This window comes from Triticum dicoccoides, chromosome 2B (genome assembly GCF_002162155.2).
Source record: "Triticum dicoccoides isolate Atlit2015 ecotype Zavitan chromosome 2B, WEW_v2.0, whole genome shotgun sequence".
Taxonomy (NCBI): Eukaryota; Viridiplantae; Streptophyta; class Magnoliopsida; order Poales; family Poaceae; genus Triticum; species Triticum dicoccoides.
In genome coordinates, this window is record NC_041383.1 from 13,527,943 (window position 1) to 13,541,804 (window position 13,862).

Genomic DNA, 13,862 nt, shown 5'->3' on the forward strand with positions numbered 1-13,862 from the left:
TGGACGCGTCGCCTGCGTGGGCCTCCACAACGCCCGATCGTGGGTGTGGCCTGACCCCACAGCTGCTGGTCGGGGGCGTGTGGCTGATTCGCTGCATGGATCCGTCTTGGATCAGGAGCCGGAGCCAGCTGGTTCGCTGCATGGATCCGCCTCGGATCAGGTGACGACTGGATCTTCTGTAGCAGCAACTGCTCCTGTGCTGCTTACATCTTCTCTTCAGCAAACACGGTCTCAGTCGGGTATTGTCAAAGAAAAACAGTACAATGATGGTACGACAAAATCAAACGTGCCTTTCTTACCACCACTGGTGAACCACTTCATTTGCATGATGCTCTTGCTAATAAGGATTGGAAGGAAGCTATGGATAATGAATATAATGCACTTATGAAAAATAAGACTTGGCACTTGGTTCCACCAAAGTATGGAGACAATGTTATTGACTGCAAATGGGTGTATAAGATCAAAAGGAAGTCTGATGGAAGCATAGACAGGTACAAGGCTAGATTAGTTGCCAAAGAATTTAAACAAAGGTTTGGAATTGATTATGAAGATACCTTTAGTCCTGTTATTAAGTCAACTACTATTCAACTTGTCTTGTCTATTGCTGTTTCCAGAGGATGGAGTCTAAGACAGCTAGATGTTCAGAATGTGTTTCTTCATGGTGTTCTTGAAGAAAAAGTGTTTATGCGGCAACCACCAGGTTATGAGAATCCTAGCACACCTCAACATGTCTGTAAGTTGGATAAAGCTTTGTATGGTTTGAAGCAGGCCCCAAGAGCCTGGTATTCCAGACTGAGTATGCAGTTGCAACGTCTTGGGTTCAAGTTCAGAGGCAGATACCTCATTGTTCTTCTTTAATAAAGGCAATGTTACTATCTTTGTGCTTGTTTATGTTGATGATATAATTATTGCTAGTTCAAGTTCAGAAGCCACTACTTGCTTGCTTAAAGATCTTAAGCTGGAATTTGCTCTTAAGGACTTGGGTGATCTTCACTATTTCCTTGGTATAGAGGTAAATCAAGTTAAAGATGGCATACTTCTCTCACAGGAAAAGTATACAACTGATATTCTCAGGAGAGTAGGATTGCGGAATTGTAAGCCAGTTAATACGCCAATTTCTACCTCAGAGAGGCTTACAGTGGAAAGTGGAGAAGGTCTTGGACCAGAGGATGCAACAAACTATAGGAGTGTTGTAGGTGCCTTGCAGTACTTAACACTCACTCGTCCTGATATATCTTATTCAGTAAACAAGGTATGCCAATATTTACATGCACCTAGAACTACTCATTGGACTGCAGTCAAAAGAATTCTAAGGTATCTCAAGTTCTCAGAAGGTCTTGGCCTCAACATTACCAAGTCCTCTTCTATGCTTGTTAGTGCATACTTTGATGCTGACTGGGCAGGGTGTGCTGATGATAGAAGATCTACAGGTGGTTTTGCTGTGTTTCTGGGAACTAATCTTGTGTCATGGAGTGCAAGAAAACAAGCCACGGTTTCTAGGTCAAGCACAGAGGCTGAATATAAGGCCCTGGCTAATGCTACAGCTGAAGTGATGTGGATACAAACATTACTCTATGAACTTGGAGTTAAAACTCCACAGGCTGCGAGATTATGGTGTGATAATATTGGCGCAACGTATCTCTCAGCAAATCTTGTTTTTCATGCACGAACGAAACACATTGAAGTTGATTTCCACTTTGTCAGAGAAAGAGTAACTCGAAAGCTTCTGGAGATTCAGTTTATTTCCACAGGAGATCAATTCGCAGATGGGTTTACAAAACCCCTTATCAAGAGAAGGTTGAATGAATTTAAGTACAATCTTAACCTTGGCAAAGCTCCTTGAGGTTTAGATTGAGGGGGAGTGTTGGAATAGACGTTTAGGAGTTGTATAGGGATAGAAGTTTATTTAAATTCTATACTTCATCTCTATCCCTTCTTCTCATTCTCATCTCCTTGTAACAACCGATCTGGTGGATCTTCTGATCGTTCTCTCGATCTACCCTGTAACTTGTATGCCAAGACTTTTGCCCAATATATACATGTGGCCCGAGACAAAGGGTTCTACGCTTCTCAAATACTTCTACAAGTTCGTCTGGGCAGCATCGTACATTCGAGACCAAAGCCATCAAGCACTTCCTGGCGGCCCGAGAACATGCACGGGTCGCCGGCGAAATCGCGTACGGGCTGCCATGGTCGGTGGCGTCCAGTGGATCATAACTTGTGTGCATGATATGAAGAATGAAGAATGTATTGGGGGCATAAAGAACAACGAGATCTGGATGCGGGATTAATAAGACCGAACTATCCCAAAATACCCTTATGCCTTAATATACTACCCAAATTGTGATGTAGTATTGTGGCATCTGAGCGATTAAATCACAGAAATAAAGGGTCCAAATTTATTTGATGTACCGTAATAAAAACATTAAACAGACTAGTAGGAGCAGTGAAGGAATTGGTGTTTCTATTGAAGTGCGTATTTTTTTCTTGTGGTTATCTTTGGATGGGATCTCTTAGCAAAGAACTAGTGAAGTATGTGACCAAGATATCATTTAATAAAATAATTGCGTAGTGAAGTTTAATTTGGTGGCTAAAAAATAAATGCTTTTTTGTTAAAATAACTTAGATAGTTAAGTTTAGGTGATCGGTTAAAAACTACACTTTTTTAAGGAGCAAGTATACTCCTCTAAAGGATAGGAGATGGTTTGCTCATCTAAATTATAAAGGATCGGTTATACATGGATTTAGCTGTACCCCACATATCTCCATGATTTCTAAACCACTCCATTTAATTTACCTATGGTTTTGATCAGAGTATAAAAAAATGACTGCGATCTGAGACAAAAGGGTTCAACACTTCCTAAAACAAATGTATGTACTTAATTTATAACGAGAGCGGCGTTTCTGCTCCCGGGCTCCGATGAGGCCGGGCAAAATAAAAAATCATTGAAAATAGAAAAAAATTCAAAAAATACTGATTTTTTTGGAAGCAAGATGCTCATGTGGTGATGTTCGTGCAAAAATTGGTGGAGTTTGGACATTCGAGGAGCGCGCGACAAAAAAGACAAATTTCGGTTCTGTGAGTAAGGTTACTATTCACGGATTGTTTGGACCGATTTTCTCTTTTTTGCCATGAGCTCCTCAGATGTCCAAACAGGATGAAATTTTGCTTGGAAATCACGCACGTGAACATCTTTCATACAAAAAAAATCAGTTTTTTTTAAAAAGGTTCTAGTTTTTTTTGAATTTACTGTAGCTCGGTAGCAGATGAGACCAGGCACCGAGTTGGATTTTCAATTTATATCAATTTTAATAGAGCGGCGTATTTGCGATGGAATCGCTGGTGATTACAACTCCGTGTTTTGCCTGCCCGAACAGACCATGAAAAATAACCTGTGCATTCGTTATTGCCTGAAGAAAAAAAGACCCATCGAGTATACCAAATAACGGGTTGCACTTGTCTTGCCCTTGAAGTTGGCATTTTTCACATTTTTCCCGAGGGGGAACAAAAAGTGCATAAAGCACCTAACCAAGAGTCAAAGACTGCCTTGTCTGCTTCTTAGGAATGAAAGCTATGTTGCCCCTAACTAATTGCTCATAGTTGAGTGCACCACAGAGATGAATTTTGTCGTTTTTACTCTGCCTGGCTAGCTTATAAGCAACTGATCGACCTTTGTGATGTTAAACTAAGCAGGTTGAGAAGAACAATTTCGCCGGCAGAGCTCCACACAGTGCTGGGCTAGACATTAATTTCCCATTGCAGGTCTCGTCATGCTAGCGATGCTTCCCGCTCTTCCTCTTGTTTGTGAATTATTATAGGTTCACTACGACTGGTAAGACAGGAAGAAGGCAGCAGCACGAATGCCGCCACCAGCCTTCTCCACCGGGACTGCCCATCATTGGGCACCTGCACCTCCTCGGCTCCCTCCCGCACGTCTCCCTCCGCAGCCTGGCCAAGAACCATGGTCCTGACGTCATGTTCCTCCGTCTTGGAGCCGTGCAGACACTCGTTGTGTCATCCCCGCGTGCCGCAAAGGAGGTTCTGCGCACGCACGACCATGTCTTTGCCTCGGGGCCCTGCTCCATGGTTCGGAAATCCTCATGTATGGCTCGTCCGACATCGCCTTTGCATCATATGACGAGCACTGGCGCCAGGCAAGGAAGCTCGTAACCACTCACATGTTGAGTGTAAGAAAGGTGCAATCTTCTCGCAACGCCACCACGGAGGAGGTAATTTTAATGATCTTGCAGTTTTCACGTGGTGCTTGGTCGAAATATTTATATCTCTGTCTGTAGAACTGAAACTATAATTGTTCTAAGTCAAACTTATATATATCTGACCTCATCTAAAGGAAATGTGCTAATTTCTACAACATATAGTATGGAAATACGTTTGATGATCAATGTACTTTAGCACTGTAGATGTTGATATATTTTTATAGACTTTGTTAAACTTAAAAATGTTGGACTTAGGACAAATCTAGAATTTTAAATAGTTTAAACGGAGAGAACATGTTGTATAGGGAATGCCTTATAATGAGTATGAGTGAAGCATGTTGGTCGAGATGCTTGGGAATGTGATGTTCAAAATGATTTCACACAACTTGTAAGTAGAAAGTCTAGTTTTATTGCTAGCCGTCCATAGTGTACAACACATTTCTACTGAATAGTTGTTGACAGCACGATGTGTGGAAGGCCAGTGGAGAATTGGCACGAGGCGGCAGATATGTGTCTTTTGCCTTTTTGAAAAAGAAGTGATGGTGAGGGGTTGAGGGGGTACTTAAGCCGGTAGCGCACGGATGGATCACTTATATAGGTGTTTTTTCTTTCATTGCAATCGAGAATTTCCTCAGAGGAGCCATGAGACCGAGTCTTATGTATTTCATAATTGAGATACTGCTACGTTTTGAGATGCAATAATACAAGTTAACCTTTTCTCGTCGAGTTTGGATTGCCTACCACGAGTGTCACGTTGTAATACAAGTTAACTTCTTACGGAAGGGTGGAGGAGGCTTCCGTGCTACAGTACAGGAAACTCCCTCCAAAATGGCAGTAGTGTACAACACAAAAGCTATCAATCTTTTAAATCAGTTGATGAGATTACCAGGGCCAGCGGGAGAGACTGCACGAGGGAATGAATAGTCATTTTTTGTAACATAGGGGAGGGGAGCGTGTTCTCACCAAAACTACCATAGTTTAGGGGCAAAGCACAAGAGCTGGTGAAGTTGGTGAAGTGGTACACTACAAGCAGGTTCTAGGAATAGGCAATGTTGGATGACAAAATGGCCAGTCTAGTGACAACAAAGGTCATGGCTTTACAAATCCATCAAGGAGAACCTCATCCTACTCAACAATGGCGACAATCTGGAAAAGAGGTGAGGGCCTACAAGATGGTCTTCTAAATAAACCCATGGATAGACAACATCCACTAATTAGGAGATTCTACATTTCTAAAAAAATGGGAGTGAGATATTTTTCGTTAATCAGTATTTTACCATCACATATCTCCCAATTTATTAAATCGTTTTCTACTGTTGAAACTCGTTGGTAATTTTGTTATCGCAAACTTATCCTTATTGTCATAACAATTTGTACTACACTGCATCAGAAATGAAACTAAGAAAATTGGCTGCCATATGCCCTCCCCTAATAATGTCATAAATCTTAGCTAGTCTCATAGTTTAAGATGCATCTCATCATAGGTGAACATGGTGATGACCAAGATTAACGAGGCCGCTGCTGGAGGTGCTGCAGTGGACATGAGTAGGTTTCTGAAGTCACTCACGTATGACATGGCATGTCGGATTGTGTTGGGAGAATCCTTCCGGAGAGAAGGACAGAGCAAGCTACTTCGAGACCTCATAGACGATACCTCACGAATACTAGGAGGTTTCCACTTGGAGGTGTACTTCCCAACATTGGCTAGAGTTGGAGTGCTTCAGAGGGTGGTTTGTGCAAAGGCTGAGAGCGTGAGGCGTAGATGGGCCTATTTGCTGGCTAAGTTGATCGATGAACGTGTGAGCATGGACAAGTCAACAGCTGATAACAAGGATGGGGATTTCATAGATATTTTGTTGTCTTTTCAGCTTGAGTATGGTCTCACAAGAGAGCGAATGAAAGCTCTCCTGACAGTAAGTACAGATGATACCTTCCAAATTATATATGTTGGTTTATGTATATCTTATAGTGACCTAATTAATTAATATCCACAGGATGTATTTTCCGGTTCAACAGACACGTTATCTAACACTCTCGAATTCACCTTGGCCAAGTTGATGAGGAGGCCATGCCTATTGGGGAAGCTACAAGATGAAGTGAGGAGTATCGTACCCCGGGGACAAGAATGTATAACCGAAACCGACAGAAACAAGATGGCATACTTAAGGCAGTCATGAAGGAGTCACTTCGGGTGTATCCTGTTGCGCCTATCCTTGCTGCACACCTTGCCACGGCTGACTGCAACATTGATGGGTACATGGTTCCTGCTGGGCACACATGTCTTAGTCAATGCATGGGCCATTGGCAGGGACTCCACCTCTTGGGGGATGCAGAAGAGTTCATACCTGAAAGATTTATATATTAAGATAGTGATGTGGATGTCAATTTCAAGGGGAATCATTTCCAGTTCTTGCCATTTGGGTCATGACGAAGGATGTTCCCTGGCATAAACCCCGGGATCGCCAATTTTTAGCTTATGTTGACAAACCTCATGCACCATTTTGAATGGGAATTGCCTCCAGGGGTTGAGACTAAAGACATTGATATGACAGTGGTCTTTGGGCTAACCGTGCGCTGGAAGGAGAAGCTACTATTAATTCCAAAATCATGCCAGTAGATGCAAGAATAAAATATAAGTCGAATACTTTGTGTTATTGCTATATTGCTGCAAATAAAGGAAGAGGAATTCCTACTTGTTGTAAATCTGTTTAGAAAGTTTTTAGCGGTGGTTGATCTTCAGCCCAAAAAATTCTAAGAAGGCCCAGAGGATCTGGTTAACTCTGTGAGCTTGATCAGCAGCGCCAAACAGCCCCCCTCCCCTATTCCCAATGCGACGCAAGGGGGTGTAGGTGGCAACCACATTCAAAGGCCGCCAAACACGTTTTCTGCAACCAAAGTGAATAGGTGCGGGGAAATAGCGCCTCTCCCCCAGCAGCGCCAAACAGCCCCCTCCCCTATTCCCCATGCGACTCATGGGGGTTTAGGTGGAAACCACATTCAAAGGCCGCCAAACACGTGTTCTGCAACCAAAGTGAATAGGTGTGGGGAAATCCCCCCCCCCCCAGCCCACAAACACAGGACTTGTGCTTGACCATACGGAACAATAGTGTGCACCCATCTAATCTAATTAGCTTGTAATTTCTTTGCCATAAGATCTCTGCCAGACGAGAACCGAGTGCAGCTTAGTTGTTCTGGTTCTTTGTGGTGGAACGAGCCCACACCATGTGTTCAAGTGCTCACACTTTCCTAGATTTATTTCAGACTTTCAATAGAAGTTCATGCAGTGGAAGATATCGTTCCCCTCAACTAAAACATAACCGTTAAATAAACCATGGCCAAAGAGTGTGGGTGGAGACGACAATAAATTTCAGAAATAGTTTGTATCAATTTTTAACTTTTATTCATTATAAAAGTGCTATGCACCATTGCAAACCAATACCATTATATTATTACTTCTGGAGTGAAAATGTGTAACATTGTGAAAGAATGAGAGATTTTCGCTCCAAGTTGCACCAAATTAATCATCTTTGCCCTCCGCGTCTACATCTAGCAAAGAGAGAAGAAATGATATTTTCTCGAAAATGTTTTTGTAGTGAACAAACTCAGTGTTGGAAAGAAGCATGTGCTCTTCTAGTGAGTTGAGCGAGTAGAGCATCTTATTATTATTTGAGAGAAGCGGGACAAATCCTTTTTGGTTCAAAACCAACTTCTAACTGCCGCACACAACCTCTTGAGCTTGAAGTTGAACATCGTATTGGCATGTGCTTCCCTCGTGCAGTGCCTCTGTGAGAAACAAAAAAAACATGTTGCCCATGGTGCTTTTGTTGAATTCAACCCGCATATTGATGTGATCAGATGCAACCAATGAAAGCGCAATAATATATGTTTAGAAAAAAATCATGGTTCCAATATTTGTTGATGGCACTCCTTTAATTTAACAATTATGATAAATTCCCCAGTTACTAGTCTAGATATAGCATCCATTTGGGATCTTAATATTAGCAAAGCCAAGCCTAAGAATCGAATCGCTAAAAGTATACGTGAGTATCCACATTATATTTGAACTATTATGGTCATGTACATATGTGTACATGTTCAAGTCTCCTAATAACAATGGGGGGCCATAAATCCGACAAGCCGACATTATCCAGGAAGGTGTCCTGCAACTCATGTCAACCCAAGGCATAAACAGTTACCACAAGCATATTTTTCCCTATTCGTGTTAACAATGAGGTGGTCACTTAAATTGCCAGTATTATGAAATTTCATGTTATCTCCCTGCCATCAATCTATTTGTAGGTTGCCCTTGTGTATGTGCCGAATCCCTCAACAAATGCTATACCCGGCTATCCAGCGAGTCGATGAGTAACATGCGGGATTGAATGCCAAATGTGTTTTTAAGAATAATGCCAAATTTAATTTACTGGAACCACACTCTTATGATGATTAATGTTATATTATCCATATATGTCATGTGTAAATTGGTATGAGGATAATATGAATAAAATCAAGAAGTTGTGAAGTTCTTTTCTTTGGCAGGAGGAGGAGAGGCATGGGAGTATGATATTATCCTAAAAGATTTGATGGCCTCGGTGTCAGAGATTTGTGAGCTCGTAATCCTCTCTGTACGCCCGCACCGCTCACGCGTGAGGGGTGGGGGCTCCAGCGGAAACCCTAGTCGCCGCCACCTCCATCCTCTCCATCTGCTCCCCCGCCGCCATCAGAGGAAGCCGGCAGGCAAAGCCTGCTTGGCCAACGGTGGTGGCGGGGATGTCTTCTCGTGCTGAGATACCTCGCACGGGGAGTGCTCCCGTTGGCACGGCGCGGTGGCCCCAGACGACGTGTCTAGGCGGCGGAGCTTGGGAGCCGGGCCAACGACCCCAGTGCTGGTGGTGGTCCAATCGAGGTGGCCGTGTGAGCAGCGCTCGGGCAGACCCGCGGCGGCGGCGAGGTCTTGCGATGGCGGATGGTGGCGGTAGGGCAGATCAGGCGCCTCTCTTGCCACGCGCTCCCCTCCCCTCCTGCTGGATATGGTGTCATGGTCTCCGACAGCTGGTGTCGGACGGAGCGGACTGGTCGTGGCCATGGTGGCGGCAGGTTGTTTTCCCCATGAGCTGCGCCTGACGTCTTCTGAGATCCAACCTAGCTGCGACTAGTTGTACATATGCCTCGTGCAGAGCGGCCCTCGTCTTCGGCGGCGCCCACCTCCCTTGATCTGTGGTGGTGGCTCCAGCATGGCGGTCGTTGAGGCAACAATGGTCTTGTCACTGTAAGTGCATCTAGTGCCACCCCTAGTTGGTTTTGGAGTATTGACGACAAAGTTGGTTGAGGGACTAATGCGTTTGTGAGAATTGCAGGATAACGCAGGTAGTGTCCCTCATTGATTCGGTTTACCTACCGGAGATGACCCCTAAAAATGTATGAAGACATTGGAGACAATGGTGGTATGAGAAGATATTCATATTGAAGACTATGACATGAGAAGACATTACCTGAAGACTATGGAGCGTGAAGACTGCGTGGTTTCGTTGTCTCCTTTTCTTCTTTGTTGAGTCATAGGAACCACCGTAGTGTTAAGTGGGATCCAAGTGAACTAAGTCAGAGTGACAGAAGTGATGCTCAACCCAAATCCTATGTCTTCAAGCGAAGACAATGAGAGCAAATCTTATCCAGAGCTGGATGAGTCAGCTTTGCTTGTAGCCCAAGTAAAGTTGCCGTATGTGTTTGAAATCTGACCGTTGGAACACGTGTCAGTTCCTTAGTAACCCAGGGTCATTTCGGACAAATCAGGTCGGGTTGCCTAGTGGCTATAAATAGCCCACCCCCTACACCATAAATTGGTGGCTGCTCAGAGTTTGTGCACGGCTTTTGTCGTTTGAGAGCAACCCACCTCGAAGCATTTGAGAGAGAGAAATCCTTGCGAGGACAAAGCCCAAACACCCAGAGCCAAAGAGTGTTAGGCATCCCTGAAGTCCTTCTGTCTGTGTGACCTGAAGACTTATTACACTTGAGGACTGTGAATCCTCCAACCGGTTAGGCGTCGCGTTCTGAGCATCCAAGAGTCACTGTGGATTGCCGGTGAACGAAGTCTGTGAAGGTTTGGAAGTCTACCTTGAAGACTTACCAGAGTGATTGGGCGAGGACTGGGTGTCCTTAGCTCAAGGGGAATAAGGTGAAGACACGGTCTTCTGAGTTAAATCTCAGCCTCCCTAACCAGACGTACAGTTGTCACAGCAACTGGAACTGGTCCAACAAATCCCGTGTCTTCAACAAGCAACTGGTTCTATCCTTTCCATCCTTTACTTAAGTTTGTCTTCGTGAAGTCATTGCCTGTCTGCCATACCTGTTTGACTTCATTGCTTGACTACTACTGTTGATTGGCTTCATACTATCTTCCATCGTGATCCTTACTACTTAGCTGCTATTAGTCCTATACCTTCATATCATTGCATACTTGACTATGGCTTGCTTATGGTAGTTTATCTTCCGCTGCATATCAAGTAGGTCATTTCTATTGTTTGTCTTCGAAACTTCCAAGTTTTGAAGACTTTCGTAAAAATTGCCTATTCACCCCCCTCTAGTCGATACTAGCACTTTCAATTGGTATCAGAGCAAGGTACTCCCTTGTTCTGTGTGATTCGGTTTAACCACCTGGAGTTTTAGCTATGTCGACTGCAGGGATAATCAAGGTCTCCGCTGCTTGCCCCGTGTTCGATGGAACCGAATATCCCGACTAGAAGAATAAGATGTGGATGCATCTTGAAGCCATTGATGTCGACCTCTGGTATGTCGTCAAAACTGGTGAAGGTGTCACCCCTACTGATGTCAAGAAGTTCATTCAACTGGATTCTACTGCAAAGAACATCATCTGTGGTCATCTGACCAAAGGACAGTATGGCCGTATGAGTGCTCTGGAAACGTCGAAGCTAGTCTGGGACTGGCTTTTCAGGGTCAACGAAGGCGTATCAACCCAGAGAGATCAAAGAATCAGTGTTCTTCGCAACCTCTTCAACCGCTTCAAGAGAAACGACAATGAAAATGTCCAGCTCACGTTCGATCGCCTCACTGACATCACAAATGAACTTCAAGCTCTTGGTGCAACTGAGATTACCAAGCTTGAAATCGTCAAGACATTGCTGAGATCACTTGATAGCTCCTTTGACACCCTTGCCCTCATGATACAAGAACGTCCCGACTTCAAGACACTCGATCCGTCTGATATACTTGAGAGGCTCAACACACATGAGTTCCAGCTATCTGAGAAAAGAGATATCTATGGTCCAAACTATGGCCGAACTCGCGCTTTGAAGGCAAAAGTTGTTTCCTCATCTGAAGAAGAATCTGACTGCAGTTCTGAAGATCCTGAAGACATTGGAAGGGAGCTTGCTATGCTTGTGAAGAAGTTCCAGAAATTCACTAAGAAGAAATGCTTCAGAAAGTCTTCATGATCCAGCTCAAGGAATGATGAAGCTTCCACCCATGATCACAAGAAGAGAACCTGCCACAAGTGCAAGAAACCTGGTCACTACATATCTGAGTGTCCACAGTGGGAGAATGAGAAGAAGAAGAAGAAGAGCAAGGAATATGATTCTGATGACAAGAAGAAGAAGAAGAAGTCTTCAAAGTCTTCTTCTAAGTCTTCTTCCAAATCTTCATCATACAAGGAGAGCTCATCTGGCAAGGCTCGTGCTTTTGTTGGCAAGGAAATGGATTCAGAGGAGGAGTCTGCTTCTGAGGAGGCGGAGGTGGAGTCTGGAGAGGAGTCCGACCCTGGCGTTGCAAGTCTGGCTCTAGCCACTGCCTATGTTGCCAAGTCCATCTTCAACATTGAAGACAATGACTTCCACACCAACGCTGAAGCTGATAACAAAGACGATCCTACTCCCACCTACTGCTTCATGGCACGTGGTGCCAAGGTAAAACCACGTGATGCTTACTTTCAAACATCAAGTGAAGATGACTCTGATTGTGAATCCAAACCTAGCTACAAAACACTTGCTAAAATTGCAACTGAACAACAAAAGGCTATGGAACATACTCAAAAACTATTAGACAAAAGCGATGACCTGTTGGACGCGGAAATGACATGTTCACAGTCCTTAGTTGAAGACATAAAAAATCTTCATGCTAAGTACCAAGAACTTGAAGGCCGTCATGAAACGCTCTCAACTACTTATGAAAGGCTCTCCTATGATTATCTTCAAAGGAAACAAGAGCTTGAGAAATTGAGAGCGGCTCATGAAGATCTTCAAAAAGTGAATGAGTCACTTCGCGCTCAACAGATCAGTCCCACTCAGGATGGATTTGAACCACCATGTCTAAAATGCATTGAGCGTGATAACGCTACATCTGTTGCTGAATGTTCCACTGTTGCTACTGTTTCATTGTCTTCACCTACTGATGTGGTTACTAACCCCTCTGCGGAGGATACCACTGCTATTGTTGATGAAAATGCTATGTTGAAGACATTGCTTGAAATAGGGATGTACAAAAGTTTGAAGAGACATCAGACTCTCTGCGATGTCCTCAAAAAGCAGATTCTGAACCGAAACCATAGGAAAGAGGGTGTTGGGTTCGAGAGGAAAATGAATGTTGATGATTCGTACTGGAAGCCTGAGCAGTACCCCAAAACCACATGGGTTGCTGCAAAGGAACCTTCAGTAGGTCCATCCACTTTATCTGGCTTTACCTATGCTAATCCTACTATCATTGATGAATCCTTTGAGGCAAACTATAAACTGTTTAAGAATCAGAATGGTGAAGTGTTTGCCAAGTACATTGGTACTAAATGTAGGAATGGACCACCTATGAAGAAGATCTGGGTACCTAAGCAGTACATTGAGAATCTTCTTGTGAATGTCGTCATGACACGACCAAGGTAGAAGACAAACCCCAGACCTATAGCTTCACATGGCCCAAAGGCTTCATACAGATACAGGACTCACATGATTCACCCTAACGCCGATGTTTTGCAGGGAAATCATGCTCAGACTTATGAATATGAGCGTGTGTCTTTGAACCGCTATGTTCATAGGACTAAGAACTTTTCTGCTTATTCATATGAGTATCATTCATCTCCTGCAAGGCTATTTGCTAGGGCTTCAAAGCCAAAATTCTCAGATGCTGCACTTAGACTCATTGCTTCTAAGCCACCCCTGAAGATGTGGGTGGCAAAGAAGAACTAACTCTCTTTTGCAGAAAACGGTTTCCAGCCAGCAATCAATGGCGTCCGATACTATTGCTAGGGACCTAAAACACATTAAGGACGCATGATAAAATGTCATTCTATATACTTCACATCTGAATTGCTTATCAGTCATCACTAGTAGAAAAGAGGGCTTTGGTCCAGGCCGGGTTAGCCCATTAGTCCCGGTTCAATCCAAAACCGGGACTAATGGGGGCATTAGTCCCGGTTCGTGAGCCCAGGGGGCTGGCCGGGCCACGTGGTCCATTTGTCCCGGTTCGTCTGGACCTTTTAGTCCCGGTTGGTGGCACGAACCGGGACTAAAGGGTGCGATACCCGTTAGTACCGGTTCGTGGCACCAACCGGGACTAAAGGGTTAGACCTTTAGTCCCGGTTAGTGCCATGAACTGGTACTAATGGGGTTTGAGGCATTAGTACCGGTTCATGGCACGAACCGGTA

At 44.0% G+C, this 13,862-nt stretch overlaps 1 pseudogene; it reads left to right on the forward strand.

The window, feature by feature from the left end:
• The window catches only part of LOC119360223, a 9,055-nt pseudogene extending 2,220 nt beyond the window's left edge, over positions 1-6,835 (forward strand).
• Positions 6,836-13,862: the final 7,027 nt, after the last annotated feature.